We start from the raw sequence: 15,722 nt of genomic DNA, 5'->3' as shown, positions 1-15,722 counted from the left end.
TAGGTTGACTAGGGAGTGGAATGCGCAGGGATCTCTGGATAAGGGCCCCAAACACGGGAAACAAAAGCCAACTGAGGAGTGGGATTCCACCCAACAAGAGCTCCTGCAGGGCAGGGAGACCCCCAAGGGGGCGAAGGGACGAGGTCCAGACGGGGAGAAAACCCGTGGAGACGGCATCTTACAGGTCGGCGCCCACCGTCTGCCAGGGGCTGAACCCAGTAGCAGGAAAACCTGTTCAAAACAGGCAACAGACCTTTCTCCCAAGACGTCACAAAAGTGGCCAAGAGGCACACAGAAAATTCTAAGCACCACTAACCAGGAGGGAGATGCGCACCAAGACCACAGTGAGTTCCCGGCCCAGTGAGAACGGCTGGTATCAGAGGAGGTCAGCAGGAGCAGGCCAGACGGCAGAGTGGGAGCCCCGGCCATGCTGGTGAGGGTCGCTGGGACGGCCTCGGGGAAGGGTGGGAGGTCCCTCACCCAAGAGGACCAAAACTCCCCGTCAGCAGCCCCGCCTGGGTGCACATCCAGAGCAAATGCACCCGACAGTCCAAGAACCCCCTGAGCCTGCGCCAACTGCAGCACAGCCCACAGCAGCCAAGGACAGAAGCCCCGACGTCCATCGACAGATGAAGATGACAATGCCCAGCAGCACCGAACACCACTGGGCACGAAGAATGCACTCCTCCAACTTCAGAGGGCATAGGTGCAACTGGAGACCCTCACGTCCAGTGGGATGGAGCAGGCACGGAGAGCGGAGGACACACACTCACAGGAGCAACTGAGTCGGGGCTCAACAAGCCACGGTGGGTACCGAGCTGGAGCCCATGGAGGGAGGAGCTGCCTGCGTCTGCCCCGGGCGACTGGGGAACCCTCCACACTGGGCGTCTTTCAAGAGCCAGGAGGCAGGAGTTGGAATGCTTTTGCCATTGAGAAGTGTTTGAAGAGACATAAAAATCACACAGTGGGGTTATCAACACGCCATCTCACACCCCGTCAATATGTAGTTTCATGTATCAGTTTATAGAATTTAAAAAAGAAAGTACGTGATGGAACACTTGAGAACACCACAGCCATCTAGAGGAGCGTAAGGGTGCATGGTGTGCGCGGTGCACGCACCTTGTTGGTGAGAAGAACGCTCTGGCTGTCCATCAGGTGCACAAAGTCCACTCAGACACACACGAGACACGGACCGCACTCGGGATCACACCGACCCCCAAGGAAGCAGGTCTCACTCGACACTATGAAATACAGTCACAAGACAACAGCAGGGGAAGCCCATTTTAAATGTGCATTTTAGTAACACTCAGCAAGGAGGAACCATTCAGAAATCAACAGAGGGACCTGCAGGTACCGAGAAGCTCACCTGTAATCCCAGCAACATGGAAGGTGGAGGCAGGAGGATGGCAGGTTCAAGGCCAGACTGGACAACTCAGACACCCCTGTCTCAAAATAGAAAATGAACCGGGCTGGAGATGTGGCTCAGCCATACAGCACCCCGGGTTCACTGCCTGGTGCCAGCAACAAAAATTAAATGGCTGTTAAAGAGTCAAAAGCCTCATAGAAGCCACTCCCACCTGATTTAAACACACGTGGAAGGCACCACATTTCCACTGAGCAGGTGGGAAGGATAATGACTGAGGTGGCACAAGACAAGGGCCTGGGGTCAGCACCAAGGACAAAAGGGGAGTGATAAAGACGTGGATGCACGCACGGTAGGATGGAACCTGGCCGCCTCTACAAAAGTAGAGACGGAGCTTTGCCTCCATCTGCAATTTCACTTCCTGGGATCCATTCCAAAGCAGCATCTGTGCTTACCAAGACTGGTATGCATGGAAGATCAGGGCAGGATTTTAGAGGAGGTTCCAAAGGGGAGAAACCTAAATGTTCAAACAAGGGAACAGTTAAATAATGTACGATTACACAGCGCACCCAACTGTAGGTGCTTACCGCCTGTGACACATCCTGAGTCTGTGCTGAGTGAGGTCCAGCAAAGCCCCTGTGGGAGAGGAACACCCACTGTGGCAGAGGCCAGGAGGAAGCCCGACCCTCCAGAAGAGCCTCCCACGTGGGCCTCAGGGCCTGGGCCAGCAGGACTCCCGGCCCACAGGCCTATCTGAATATCGGGTCCTTCTCAGGAGCCCCGTGTGCCTTGCCCACATCAGTAACCCTTCTCCTGCACACTCAGGTCACCAGCAAGAGGCCACGTCCCCATCTGCACAGCCACTCTCTCCCAGCACCCCAGGCCCTTCCAACACACCTGTTCTAGCTGCACACTGACATCCACAGCAGCCGGTTCCCAACAGCCAAGCACAGGAAGCAACCCCTTCCCTGTCAAAGGACGGGTGGGTGGTCACACATGGTCTATCCCAGCAAGGGAATATTACGCAGCCCTGACCGGGAAGGAAATCCTGACTGGCTGCACCAGGGCGAGCCTTAACTACCCTGCTGTGAAGTAAGCCAGACGTGAGGGACCGGTGCAGCATGCCTCTGCACACAAGGTACCTGGAACAGACAGAAGGGAAGACAGAGGGCAGGTGGAGGGGAAGGAGCCGATGTTTGACAGGAAGGGAGTTTCGGCTGGGGATGCCCAGCCAGTGCTGGAGCTGGATGGCCAGGAGGCTCACGCCACTCGCAAGCCTACACAAGCCCTGGCTGCTCTCTCAAAAATGGCTGAAACCCTCAATTTGTTGCCCTGCACACTTGACCACAACTTTGCAGAGCCTCTTCCCTAAACATCCTTTCTCCTCCTGCAGACATCGATCTCCTGCAGCTGCCTCACACCCCACCCTCCCGCCGCAGGCTTCATCGGCAGCAACAAGGTCAGTCCTGGCAACTTAGTGAGACTGACTCAAAATACAAAATGAAAAGGCTGGGGAAGTAGCTCCTGGGCAGAGGGCTGGCCCAGCAGGAAGACCCTGGCCCCTCCCTCCCCAGCAGCTCCTTCCTCCAAGGGGGAAAAAAAAAAGCCAACCAGCCAGATCACCACAGCCATGGGTCTCAATTTTTTCTTCTTGGTACTGATGATTTAACCCGGGGACAACAGACCACTGAGCTAAATCTCCAGCGCCCCACCCCTCTTAAATTTTGAGACAGGTTCTAAGTGCTGAGGCTGGCCTTGAACCAGCAAGCCTCCTGCCTCAGCCTTCCAAACCACTGGGCTTACAGGCCCGAGTCACCGTGCCCAGCATGGGATCAGTCCTGTTCCTCCTTCTTCCCGGATGACTGCATTGCCGCGGATGTTTGCGCCCACCTCCCCAGGTCGTCCGAGTCCTGATCCAGACCAAGGGACCGCCAAGTCTGAAAAACAGTCCGTGGGCTTAGTGCATTGGTCACCTCTCCAGGGTTCTCCAATACCTGCAGGTCCCAAGTCCGGCTCCAATTCAATTTTAGAGAAGAATGAGGAACCCCAGTTCCTGCCGGCAGAGCCCCACCCTCTGCCCAAGAGGTTCAAAGAGAGCGAGCCCCGAGCCCTGAGCTCCGCCTCCGCGCGGACCTGCTCTGGGCCCAGCGCGTCCTCCCCGCACCCCGGCCCTCAGCGGGCGCTGAGCGGGCCACGGGAGGACAGGAAGGAAAGGTGGGTCAGGGGGAGGGCGCCTTACCCCGCCTCCACCCGGCGGGGGTGGCGCCCAGGAACCAAAGGCCGCGCGCCCTCGGACTGCCCAGGGGTCCTGTCCCTCCCGTTGGCCCCGAGGGCTGGACTCGCGCGGAGTGCGACGCCCCGGGCCTGCTCTGGCTCCTTGGGGCGCCTCCAGGGGAGCTGCAGGTGCGCCCTGATGCCCCGGCACAGCGGGAAGCCCGTGTGCAGCCTGCGACGAGACCCTCCCCGCACCGCGGCTTCCCAGGGGAGCGACTCTGTGCACCCTAGGAAGGAGCGTGCGTGTGCAGAACCCGCTGGCTGCTCTTGAATAAGTGGCCTGGACAGAGGGGACGCTGGACCCGCAGGGGTCGTCAACGGCTGACGCCGTGGACCCTCTGGAGTTTGCTCCGCCCCGTCCCCGCGCCCACCCTCGCCCACCCTCGCCCCCTACCGCGCTGGTGTCCCCACCTTCCCTGAGGCTGCTCCAGTGAGCTGCCAAGGCGCCTCTCCTGGGCGGCTCGCTCGGGATCTGACAGCTCTCCTCGCGGTCCTCTGCCGCAGGCTTTGCCTGGAGGCTGGAGTCGCAGGTGGTGAGACCCTGATGGGCCAGTGCTGCCTGCCAGCAAGTCGCTGTCCGTCCCTGGGTTAGAGAGGGCCGCCTTGGGTCCACAGGCAGGCGACTCCGTTTGCCTAGTGAGCCTGGGCTCAGAGCCGCCAGCGACCTTCTCTCTCCAAGATCTTGATCCTTGTTGTACCCATGTACCCTCCTGCCCAGACCCGCCTGGGCTTCTCACCGTGGCCATCTAACCCTCCTCAGCTGGGTCACCTTACAAAGCTGTGTCTTGATTTCTGTCCTAGAAAACAGTCTCCCATAGCTGCACAGGCCCACAGAGGAGGTAAAGGTGGTAAGCTTTCAGGTAAGGGCTGTGTTGCCCAGGATCACCTCGGCCCTACCTGGACCACCTGTGTGGCCACAGCAAGTAGCCTAACCTCACTGTGCTGAGCTGTGGTGAGAAGTGGAGGTGATGATTGGTGGTGGTGAGATGTGGAGGTGGAGATGATGGTGCTGGGCACAGTGGCCACACCTGTAACCCCAGCGGCTTGGAAGGCTGAAGCAGGAGGATCACAAGTTCAAGGCTAGCCTCAGTCACTTAGCAAGTCCCTAAACAACTTAAGGAGACCCTGTCTTAAAAGAGGGCTGGAGATGTGGCTCCGTGGTTGAGCACCCCTGGCTTCATCCCCCAGGACCAAAGAGAAGCAGGATAGTGACGAAGACCAGGGTGGAGAGGCCGTGGTGGTGATGACCGTGGCCCATGGTGGATGTCCAGCCTGACTTCTCTGGTGAATCGCCTGCTCTTTTCTTTAAAGAGCCACTCATACAACACATACATGCTTGTATTTGCCAGGCACACGGAGTCACGCACCGTCCTGGACTTGGCTTTCTGCCGACTGGTTGTGGGAGCTGGGCTGCAGTTGCTCCCCCATGTCGTGTGTGATGAATCCCCACGTCCCCAGTGCTGCCCTTTAACCTCCTGCTTTCTTCCACAGGGCCATTGTTTCACATGTGGGATGTGCAGTCCCAGGGCATGCTCGGCCCCCACGACGGAGGGCTCCTCAGGGGCGCTGCCGGCCGCCTCCCCTTAGCGGCCTCGTCCCACTCCGTGACGGTGAGCACTCTGTCCAGGAACCCCCCGTCCAAGGCAAGGTGCGGCCCTTCTCAGACCTGCGTCCGTGCAGCATGTGGCTCTGAGGTCAGGCGACTCTCTCCTTGCCCCTGAACGGCCTCTGCAACACCCAGGCCGCAGGCCCCCTCGCAGCTCTGGTGGCCAGAGGGAGCTGGGAAGCTCTCATGTCCTCAGCTACTTGCATCCTGCTCCTCCTGGGAGGGAGACTTCCAACCAGCCCTGTCCAGAGGAAGTGCCGTCAGGCTGCCACCCCGGTGAGCTGCGTGAAGGAGGACCACTCTGTGGAGCCACCTCCTCCGCCCTTGGCTTAGGCAGTAAGTGTGCAGACGCTGAACCCAAGGGGGCTGAGAATCAAGGCAGCGGGACTCTTTTTCTGACCAGGGATTAAACCAGGGTCTCCACACCCAGCTCCCTCCCCAACACTTTATTTGGAGGCAGGTCTCACTCAGTGGCTGATGCTGGCCCTGAATGGCCTTCCTCCTGCCGCAGACTTCCAAGTAGCCGGGACTGCAGGTGGGCACCACTGCACCTGGATGGGATTCCGGTTTGTGTTTATTTGCTTGTCCATTGCACTGGGGTTTGAACCCATGGGCTCTTTAGCACTGAGCTGTATCCTCAGTCCTTTTTATTTTTTTGTTTTGAGACAGGGTCTCACTAAGTTGCTGAGGCTGGCCTGGAACTCCTGAACCTCCTGCCTCAGCCTCCTGAGGCATGGGCCTCGTGCCCGCCCGGCTGATGTGTGCATGCTCTCAACATGGCTGGGTTGGGCTGCTGCTGGGTTGATCTGCATCTGCATTCTTGGTGGATGTTGTTTGCCGGTGTCTTTTGCCTGGCTGTGTGTTTGGCTCACTGTCCAGGCAAACTGCCCTCAGGGTGAGTTAGGAAGTGGGTGCTCCATCCTGCTTGGTGGGAGAATTCTTCAAGGATTCGTGTTAACTCTGCTTTAAATGCTTGCCGTTTATATGTGCTCTGCCTCTCGATGGCTCCTGGGCACTTCCTTTGAGACTTGGTGCATCCCGCTCCGACCCCACCTCAGAGGGACCTCTAACAAACACTCGCCCCAGTCTGCAGCTGTGTGGTTTCCAATCCGTCTGGCTGAGACAGGAGGAATCCAGAGCTGGGAATGAGCCTGGTGCTTGAGTCTTGTATTGGGGTCTTCCAGAAAGTTCGGAAGGGGACTCCCTGTTGGGGGCGTTGACTCCCTGACGCAGAGGCTGAGAGGCCCTGCAACAGGCCCGCTGAGAACTGGAGGCCCTGGGACTCTGGCTGCAGAGAACAGAGGTCCTGGGCTCTCGCATCCCATCGCAGGCTCCGCAATCCCCGTGCGTGGGGGTTTCTCCTGGGCAGTTCTGACACCGTCCAGGCAGCCACGGTCCCAGGCGCCGGGCTCCCGCTCCTGATGCAACCCGAGCTGCTTTCCCTGTGCTTTCGGCCCAGCAGCCTTGAATGCAGGATCCCAAAAACCCTCCCCACGTCCACCCATCTGCTCCAGTGGCCCACAGAACTCTGGGGACCAGGACCTCACTGGCTTCCTCTAAGGGGCACTGCAAAGGACATGGACAAGGGGACACACAGGGTCAGGCTGCTCCCCACGCTCGCCAGCCAGCCCGCCGCTCCAGGGAACCTGCACGCGACGGGCCACGGAAGCTCTCTGATCCCTTCAGGGTGGCGTTTCTGTGGAGGCATGGCTGATGGCATCACTGGCCACTGCTGACCCATTTACTTCCAGCCCCTGGAGGGACTCAGGCCCCTGGATCCCAGCTCTGAAGTCCCAGGCGGCATCACAGGGTCACCTCCCCTGGCTGGGAGGAGGCCAGCCTGCCCTCTGTCTTTGTTCTCTCCTGGCCCCTGGGCAACTGGGGTCCCACCCTCACTGGGGCAGGCCGTCCCCGCCTGGTGCTCCCGGCCTCCTGTGCTCACATCCACGGGCCACCCCTCACAGACACACCCCAGTGAATACCCTGCCAGGTTCCAGGAATTCCTCAATCCAGTCAGGCTGGCAGCTAGAACTGACCCCACGGATGTGAAGTGCCAGTGTCCAGGACAGCTGGCCACGGCTCAGGGGCAGAATGCTGGCCTCACCTGTGCAAGGCCTGGCCTCCACCCCAGCACCACCACCACCCCAAGAGTGTCCAGGAAGCCAGCAAAGGATGACTGAGCAGCTTACAGTCAGCTGTGGTCCCAGCCGCTCTCCCTGCTCCCAGCACCCCCGCCTATTCTCTACTCTTGCCTTCAAATCTTTTTTTTTAATTTGTTATTTTGGTAGTTGTAGATGGCCAGCATGCCTTTATTTTATTTGTTTCTTTTTATGTGGTGCAAAGGGTCAAACCCAGCGCCTAAGTGTGCTAGGCAAGCGCTCACGGAGCCACAGCCAGCCCAGGGAGCTCTATGCTGCGCTGCATCCTCAGGTGCATTTATTTTATTTTGAGGCAGGGTCTTGCTAATTGCCCAGGCTGACCTCAAACTTGCCATCCTCCTGCCTCAGCCTCCTGAGTTGCTGGGGTTACTTACAAGCCTGGCCACCACACCTGGCACCCCTCAAATCTCTATCACCTGTGACTCTCCTAAAACCACAAGGAGAGTTCCTAAACATTTCTTTCTGGCATTGCTTCTTACGTATGTTGTGATGGACGGCAAACGGCTCGACTGTGGCAGTCATTCACCTTTTACACTGCAGCTTTCAGGTCGTCACTGGCTAACTGACAGCCAGGGAAGCGTCTGGGGCTCATTTACCAACTTCTACATGACCTTCATATTGGAGGAAAGGTCCTTTTGAGAAGCAGCTGCGGTCCAGGGAGGGGGTTTAGAACAGACCTCGGAGCAGGTTGAACTAATTCCTCTGAAACTTGGAGCAATCTTCCTTTCAGGAAGGAAAACTGAAACCAGCCCTTCTTTTTAGAAGATCAACAATGTTGCAAAATTTTTTAAGTTTCAGCCAGTCCTGACTCCAGATCTCAGGCCCAGGCCCCACAGTCAAGGTGATCTAGAATGACCACAAGGTAATATTTTACCACATTGTTTGCAGCAAACATTTTGGAGACAAAGTAACCTCCGCTTTTTGTAGTAAAAACCCAACGCCTGCAGTAAAAAATCTCACTTACACGAGAACTTGATCAAACCTGATTGGATGAGGGGAGGCTGTGTCTGTCAGCGGGAAAGGAGCTCTCCATAAAGGCCCTGGGGTGGCCCAGGGCCAGCCTGTGTGGGTCAGCAGAGCAGGAGAGCCCCTGCCGGCCAGGTGAGTGCAATCTCGGGCCCTTGCTTCTGCTTCTCCATTTCTGCCCAGGGCTGGCGTGAGAGGGCGAGTGCTGGGGACAGTGGCTTCCTTCAGCAGCGTCCTCAGAAGCCCACGCAGGCCCCGCAGCCAGGGTCCCACAGCCTAGGCTCTCTGCTGCAGCAGGTGGGATCTGACTCTGTCCAGACTGGAGAAACGGCAGTCTCTGTCCTCCTAAAGGCAGTAAGAACCCGATGACCTCGCGAGGAGCTGGGTGAAGAGCTTCAGCCCGCTTCCCAGCCTGGGGCCACCACGGCTCTCTTCGTGTGCCCACTCCCGCCCCGCCCTGCCTGCCAGCACCAGGGACTCTGCTCTCTGGAGTGCAGTGCACTAGATCCCAGAGGTGGTGGCTGGCTGGCATGTGAGGGTGTCCTCATCCTCCTGTCGTGCTCCCTGCTGTTCCCAGCTGGGCTGCACCACCCCCTGCCTGCCACCCGCTCCGCACCACCTGAACTCTGGCGCGCGTAGGTGACAGCCACCGAGTCGGCTTTGCTGCTGGGCTTTTGGTGTGCTCTCAGGCTGCGTTTTTGCCATTTCCAGGCTGGACAGCGGGGAGAGTGAAAGGTCTCCCGGGCAGAGCTGGTCCATCCAGGGGAAGCAGTGACTGCATCTGCATTTAGGAAAGGTCCTTCCAGGGGCGAGTGCAGTGAACTGGAAGGAGCCTAACAAAGCAACCAGGCCGGGTGAGCTGCATCAGCACAGGTCCCGGTGGGACGGTTCACACGCTCCTTCTGTCCTCGGGGCTGTCTCTGCACCTGGCACTCGGCTCCTCGCCACCCAGGGACACCCTGTTTCAGTGTTCAGTAGCCGCACGTCCCTGGGGGCTGCCGTGTGGGACAGCTCGGGGACATGCCCCGCACCACTTGACTCAAAGCCCTGATGAGTGGTGTCCACTATTCCTACCAGCATTTCAGGGGTCCAGAGCTCCAGCTGCGAGTCCTTCAGGTTTACCTGGCTCTGAGACCATTCAGTGAGCAGTGATCTTCCATCCCTGTCCACAGGACACTGAGGCTGGCAGACATTGGACTCCGGACACACTGTCACCTCTGTCCTTCCCCGGGGTGCCAGTCATGGCAGAGCACTTTAGAGAAGCGTGTGCCTGTCACGTCTGCTCCGGTTACCTGGAAACGCCCGTGCGCCTGGAGTGTGGCTACGTCTGCTGCCAGCGGTGCCTGGACTCGCTGCAGAAGGAGCCCCTGGGGGAGGGCCTGCTGTGCCCCCACTGCTCCACCGTCTCTGAGAAGGAAGACATTCAGCACGTTTCCCAGCTGGACAGGATAGTGTCCAGGGTTAAGGAGCTAGAACCCAAGCTGAGAGCCACTCTGCAGCTGAACCCCAGGGTGAAGAAGTTCCAAGGTAAGGAACCTGCCCCACCTGCACCCCGACCCCACCCACAGAGAGCCCTGTACCAGGCGCTTTCAGCAGGCTCTCCGCTTAGTAGGTGTGCAAGGGCTGGACTCTGTCCCTGAAAGCTTCACACACAACTCTTTCCACCTGAGTGCACAGAGAACCACGTGGGAATTTTTATCAAAGCATAATGTTTAGGTTGTGCCTGAGAACGCTCCTGCCCACTGTGGATACCACAGGTAGCAGTTTGGGGCCTGAAATGTGGCCGTTGATAGGTGGAAGAAAATCTGGGGTGTATCAGCTGGAGTAGAATCGACTGCGGAGGTAGCCACTGCAGCTCCTCGTCCGTCTTCTCGCCGCGTGCTTCCAGGAAGACTGAATTACAAATGCAACTTGCAATGTGGCGCTGAGCGACCGTTGCCTGGAACATGGACCCTCGGACTTGAAAGTCCCTGAAGTCGCGAGGGTCGTGCTGACGCGCAGATGCGGCTCTGAAGTACTCGGCTGGCATGAGAACTGTGGTCCTCACAAGAGCTCCTGTGCTTCTGACGTGGCTGGAGCCAAGCTGCTGCCTCTCACCCCCTCTGCAGTGAGGCCTGGGACGCTGCAAGGTGGCTCTAACCCGAGTGAGTGTGGGCAGGGGATGTGTCCCAGTGCTCAGGCCCTGGGGAAAGGAAGGACAGTCCCCACAGCCGCCAGGCCTGAGCATAGAACCGGGAGACTCCACCACAGCTGCGCCGAGCCAGCGTGATAGCTGGGCTGCATTTGTAACTTGGTGAACTCGGCCTGCAGGCTCCTGCGCCTGGGCTCCCTCCAGTGTGCCTTGCTTCTTCTGTTTCCTGTCTGGGGAAGGGGTCCTGTACTCAGTGCTGGATATGTTGGGGACAGCCATGGTGACGACTTCGGCAGGTGTTCCAATCCTCTGTAACAATGGGGAAAGTTCCCCTGGCTCATGGCCGTCCATGCGTGGAATGAGGAGACCTGTCCTGACGCTTTCCCGGGCACTGCTCTCAGCCGCTGCACAACCTGAGCATCTTCCTCTGAGCCACATCACAGGGACCCAAGTAAAGTAACTCTTCTTGGTCGAGAGGCTCCCTCAGAGGCTCCCACCGGCTCCGGATGCACAGGCAGGGTAACAGCAGCAGCTATGTGCCTGACCCCTGGGACCGGGGCTTCTTTGGAGACATTGACCACACACCAGCCATCCTCCCCAGGTCCATCTGCCCCTCTGACCACAGGTCCTGCAAGTTGCTGCCATGATCCCCACACATCCTGGCTCCTGTCCACAGAAACTCCCCCCTGTAGCCTCGGTTCCCCAGTTGGCCCATCTCAGCCCTGGGCACCTAGTACCTTTCCTTATAGCTTCAGGAAAGCAAAACCTGGGGCGGAATGTCCTCGTCAACAAGACTAAACAAAAAGGTAACTGCAAAGGAAATGACCTTAATTTCTTAGTATTCTGCAACCGGGGAACATATCTTCCATCGATCCAAGTTAATTCAGAGCCAACTCTATTTTCACAGAATCTGTGCTACTTTGTGTGAGAATTTTGAGAATAAGTAGCAGTCATGGTATTTGCCTTTATCTTCTCCCCTAAAAGGAAGAAGAATACTCGGGTAGTTCAATAACATAGAAAGAAGTCCTCCTAAGGGAAGAAGGGACTTGCTGTGATACGCATTTGTGCTGTTCATAAAATGTGACCTAACGGGGGCGGAGGAAGTTTGTCCAGGAACATTCTGACTTGGAGAAACGTGGCAAGAGCAGATAAGGGGTGGGGTGGTGGGCCCTTCCCAACCAGGAAAAGGACACTGCGCGTGTCTGCGCTGACCTCTGGCTTCTCTCTACACAGTGGACGTGACACTGGACGTGGACACGGCGCACAGCCACCTAGTCATCTCCGAGGACCTGCGGAGTGTGCGCTGCGGGCGCCATGCGCAGCGCCAGGGTGCACACGCGGAGAGCTTCGACACTGCTCTGTGTGTGCTAGGCGCCCCACTGCGGGCATCTGGCCGCAGTTACTGGGAGGTGGACGTAGGCGCCAGCCGTGAGTGGGACGTGGGCGCGTGCGCAGACACGGCCAGACGCCGGGGCCCGCTGCTGCTGTCGACAGAGCGTGGCTTCTGGACAGTGGGGCTGCGGCAGGGGGAGCTCTTCGCCGCCTGCACGGTGCCCATGACCCAGCTGCGGCTGCTGCCCCGCCTGCGCCGCCTGGGGATCCTGCTGGATGCAGACCTGGGGCTCCTGTCCTTCTGCGACGTGGCCGACGGTGCGCACATTTTCACCTTCACTCAAGTTTCAGCGCGCCCGCTGCGCCCCTTTTTCGCCCCTGCGAGCACGCTTCCAGACGACCCCGGCGTCTTGCGCATTTGCCCTGTGGGTCCAGTCGTCCAGGATCCTCCCCGCAAACCCTCCCACCCACCACCCAGCGATCCCCTTGGTTCTTCCCATTCCCCTTCCCCCCAGCCTTCCCCACAGCGTCCCCTTGGTCCTCTCCGCGGTCCTCCGCGCCAGCCTTCTCCCCGGCCTCCCCTTGGTCCTCTCCGCGGTCCTCCCCGCCAGCCTTCCCCACGGCCTCCCCTTGGTCCTCTCCGCGGTCCTCCGCGCCAGCCTTCCCCACGGCCTCCCCTTGGTCCTCTCCGCGGTCCTCTCCGCCAGCCTTCCCCACGGCCTCCCCTTGGTCCTCTCCGCGGTCCTCTCCGCCAGCCTTCCCCACGGCCTCCCCTTGGTCCTCTCCGCGGTCCTCCGCGCCAGCCTTCCAGTCAACCTCCCCGCGGTCCTACAGGAGGTCCTTCCCATCTGCCTTCCCACGAACCACTCACTCAGCTTCCCCTTGGTCCTCTCCGTGATCCTACCCACCAGCCTCCCCGCCGTCCTCCCAGCCGTCCTCGCCAGCCTCCTCGCCAGCCTCCCCGCCGGCCTCCCCGCCGGCCTGTGTGTGCTGCTGGACCTCGGGCGCAGGAGCCGTAGCTCAATGCCCTGTGGTGTGCGCACCAAGCGGCAAGAGGTGGAGCTGGTGGTCCCCTTCCTGGGCGTCAGCACAGGCAGCCTGCTTTCTTTGGGACCTGACGCTGTTTCTGTTCTAATAAAATTTTGAACCTTCAGATCAATTTTTAAATCATCTTTAAGGTCAATTTAGTTCCTAATAGAGCTTATAAATGAAATAAAATTTTGAATGTGACCCAGTATATGAACTGATTTTTCTAGATAAGGAAACAAGATCTATATAAACAGTAAAAATGTGTACACATTTGATTTCACCCAAATTTGAAAACCACAAATCCATCTCCAGTACACACTGAATATTAAACAAGGGTAGACATATGCAATCAGAAAAAAAAAAAACTAATTTTAATGCTGAAATTGTGCACTGTTTACTAACCCCAACAGGATTTAATTATGAATCATGAACAGAAATAAATCTGGACAATCTCCTCAAACATGGAACAATACAAGCCAGGCGGTGGTGCACACCTGTAATCCCAGCAGCTCGGGAGGCTAAGGCAGGAGGATTGAGAGTTCAAATACAGCCTCTGCAATGTTGAGGTGCTAGGCAACTCAGTGAGACTCTGTCTCGAAATAAAATACAAAATAGGGCTGGGCATGTGACCCAGTGGTCAAGTGCTCCTGAGTTCAATTCCTGATACCCTCTGCCCCCCCAAAAAAATGGAACAACATACTTGTAGTTAAACTATAGATAAAAAATGAGCTGGCACTGTGGCCAACATCTGTCACCCAGCAACCCTCGAGGCTAAGGCAAGAAGATGGCAAGTTCAAGGCCAACCTCAGCAACTTAGGGAGACTCTGGCTCAAAATAAAAAAAAGGGCTAGGGAGGTAGCTTTGTGGTAAAGCACCACTGAATTCGATCTCCAGTTTTAAAAAAATCAAGGGCAATTTGTAACACTAAATACTTAAATAGGAAGTAAGAAGTATCAGAACCCATTTTTGAGTTGTTAAGTTAAACTAAGCAAATCAATCCCAAATAAATAGCAGGCAGTGAATACATACAGTGACTCAACAAATGAGAAAAATGGATATCAGTTAAAATCAAACCTAAAGTTCAGTTTTTACAAGATCATAGAAACTTATAAATCTTTGGTGGGGGTGCCAAGTACCTGGAATATGAGTTATGGATGAGGGGACATCACTAAAGATTCTATAGACGTTAAGGGGATAAGAGAAAATAATCAGGTAGAGTCCACGGGGGTTGCTAAATACCACCAAAGGAACACGACAGCCTTCAAAAACAAGACGTTCCAGGCCAAAATGTCAATGCTCGGGTCACTTCTGTTGCTACATTCAAGATTTTCTCTTACCCTTTGGCCTGTGTAGTTTATGAGAATGTTGAGCTATAGTTTTCTTTGCATTTAATCCACTTAGGTTTTGTTAAGTTTCTTGAATCAATAGGTTGATGGTTTTCACCCAAATTTGGCAGTTTCCATTCCTATGTCTTCAATTTCTTTTTCCTCCTCCTCCTCCTCGACTCCAGTTGGATGTGTGAGTGATATTGTCCCACACTCACTCTTCATTTTTATAGTCCTTCTAAGCAGACTTTAAACTGAATAATGACACTTTATTTTCTAGTTCACTGACATTTTTGTGCCATATAAAAAATATGACAAGCCCATCTACTGAAATTTTCATTTCAGTTATTGTAATTTTTAGCCTTAAAATTTCCACTTGGGCGGCTGGAGTTATGGCTCAGAGGTAGAGCACTTGCCTGGCATGTGTGAGGCCCTGGGTTTGAGACTCAGCACCACATAAAAATAAAATGTAAATAAAATAAAAGATCCATTGACAACCAAAAAAATACTTTTAAAAATTCCACTTGGTTTTTATCATTTCCATTTCTTGGAGGTGAATCCCCATTTAGTCATTCATTTTTAGCATACTTTCATAAACCATTGAACACATTTCATTAAACATGAACTCTGCTTTGAGATCTACATTGGTAAAATCCGACATCTGGGTGTTTGGAGTCAGTTTATGTTGGTTGCTTGATGGCACTGCTATTGTTGTTAAGCAGTAGTCTGCCTTCCCTGCATTTTTGCTTGTCTAGTAATTTTCCATTGAAAATAGTGCACTGCCAGGCACAGTGGTGCACATCTGTAATCCCAGTGGCTCAGGAGGCTGAGGCAGGAGGATCACAAATTCAAAGCCAGCCTCAGCAACTTATTGAGGCCCTGAGCAACTCAGCAAGACCCTGTCTGTAAATAAAATATTAAAAAGGGCTAGGGGTGAGGGTGTGGCATGGTTCAGTGGTTAAGCAGCCCTGGGTTCAATCCCTGATACTCACCCCTCAAAAAGAGGGCACTATAGGAATGTGTTGTGTTAACTCTGGATTCTGTTTTGTTCTTCTAGGATTTTTCCCAATTTTGTTCAGTTTTTGGTAGGTGAAAAACTTACCTGCACCAGCACAGTGGCGCACAGCAGTAACTGGAAGGCTGAGACAGGAGAATCGCAAGTTCAAGGCCAGCCTCAGCAATTTAGCAAAACCATGTATCAAAATAAAATTTAAAACAGGTGGGATGTAGCTCAGAGGTAGAATATTCCTGGGTTCAATTTCCAGTAACACAGACATTCACACAAAATTTGCCTGGACAAGCCTACAAACAGATCTCAATCTCCCAGCAATAAGCAACTATCTATGTCCCTGCTAATGTCCTTTAGATCCTAGTTCTGCCTGCACCTGAGAAGTTGAATATTCAGGCAAATGAAGTTTTACTCAGGAATCTCAAGCCAGTGAGGCTTCCCACCTCAGCACCTTTAGCTAGGTGTGGCTTGAAGAAAACAGAGTGGCATATTTGCAAGTCTACCCAGGCTTTCCACGTCTTCAGGGTT

The sequence above is a fragment of the Sciurus carolinensis genome, chromosome 16, assembly GCF_902686445.1.
Source record: "Sciurus carolinensis chromosome 16, mSciCar1.2, whole genome shotgun sequence".
Taxonomy (NCBI): domain Eukaryota; kingdom Metazoa; phylum Chordata; class Mammalia; order Rodentia; family Sciuridae; genus Sciurus; species Sciurus carolinensis.
The sequence above is the reverse complement of the archived record's forward strand: the minus strand, read 5'-3'. Positions refer to the sequence as shown.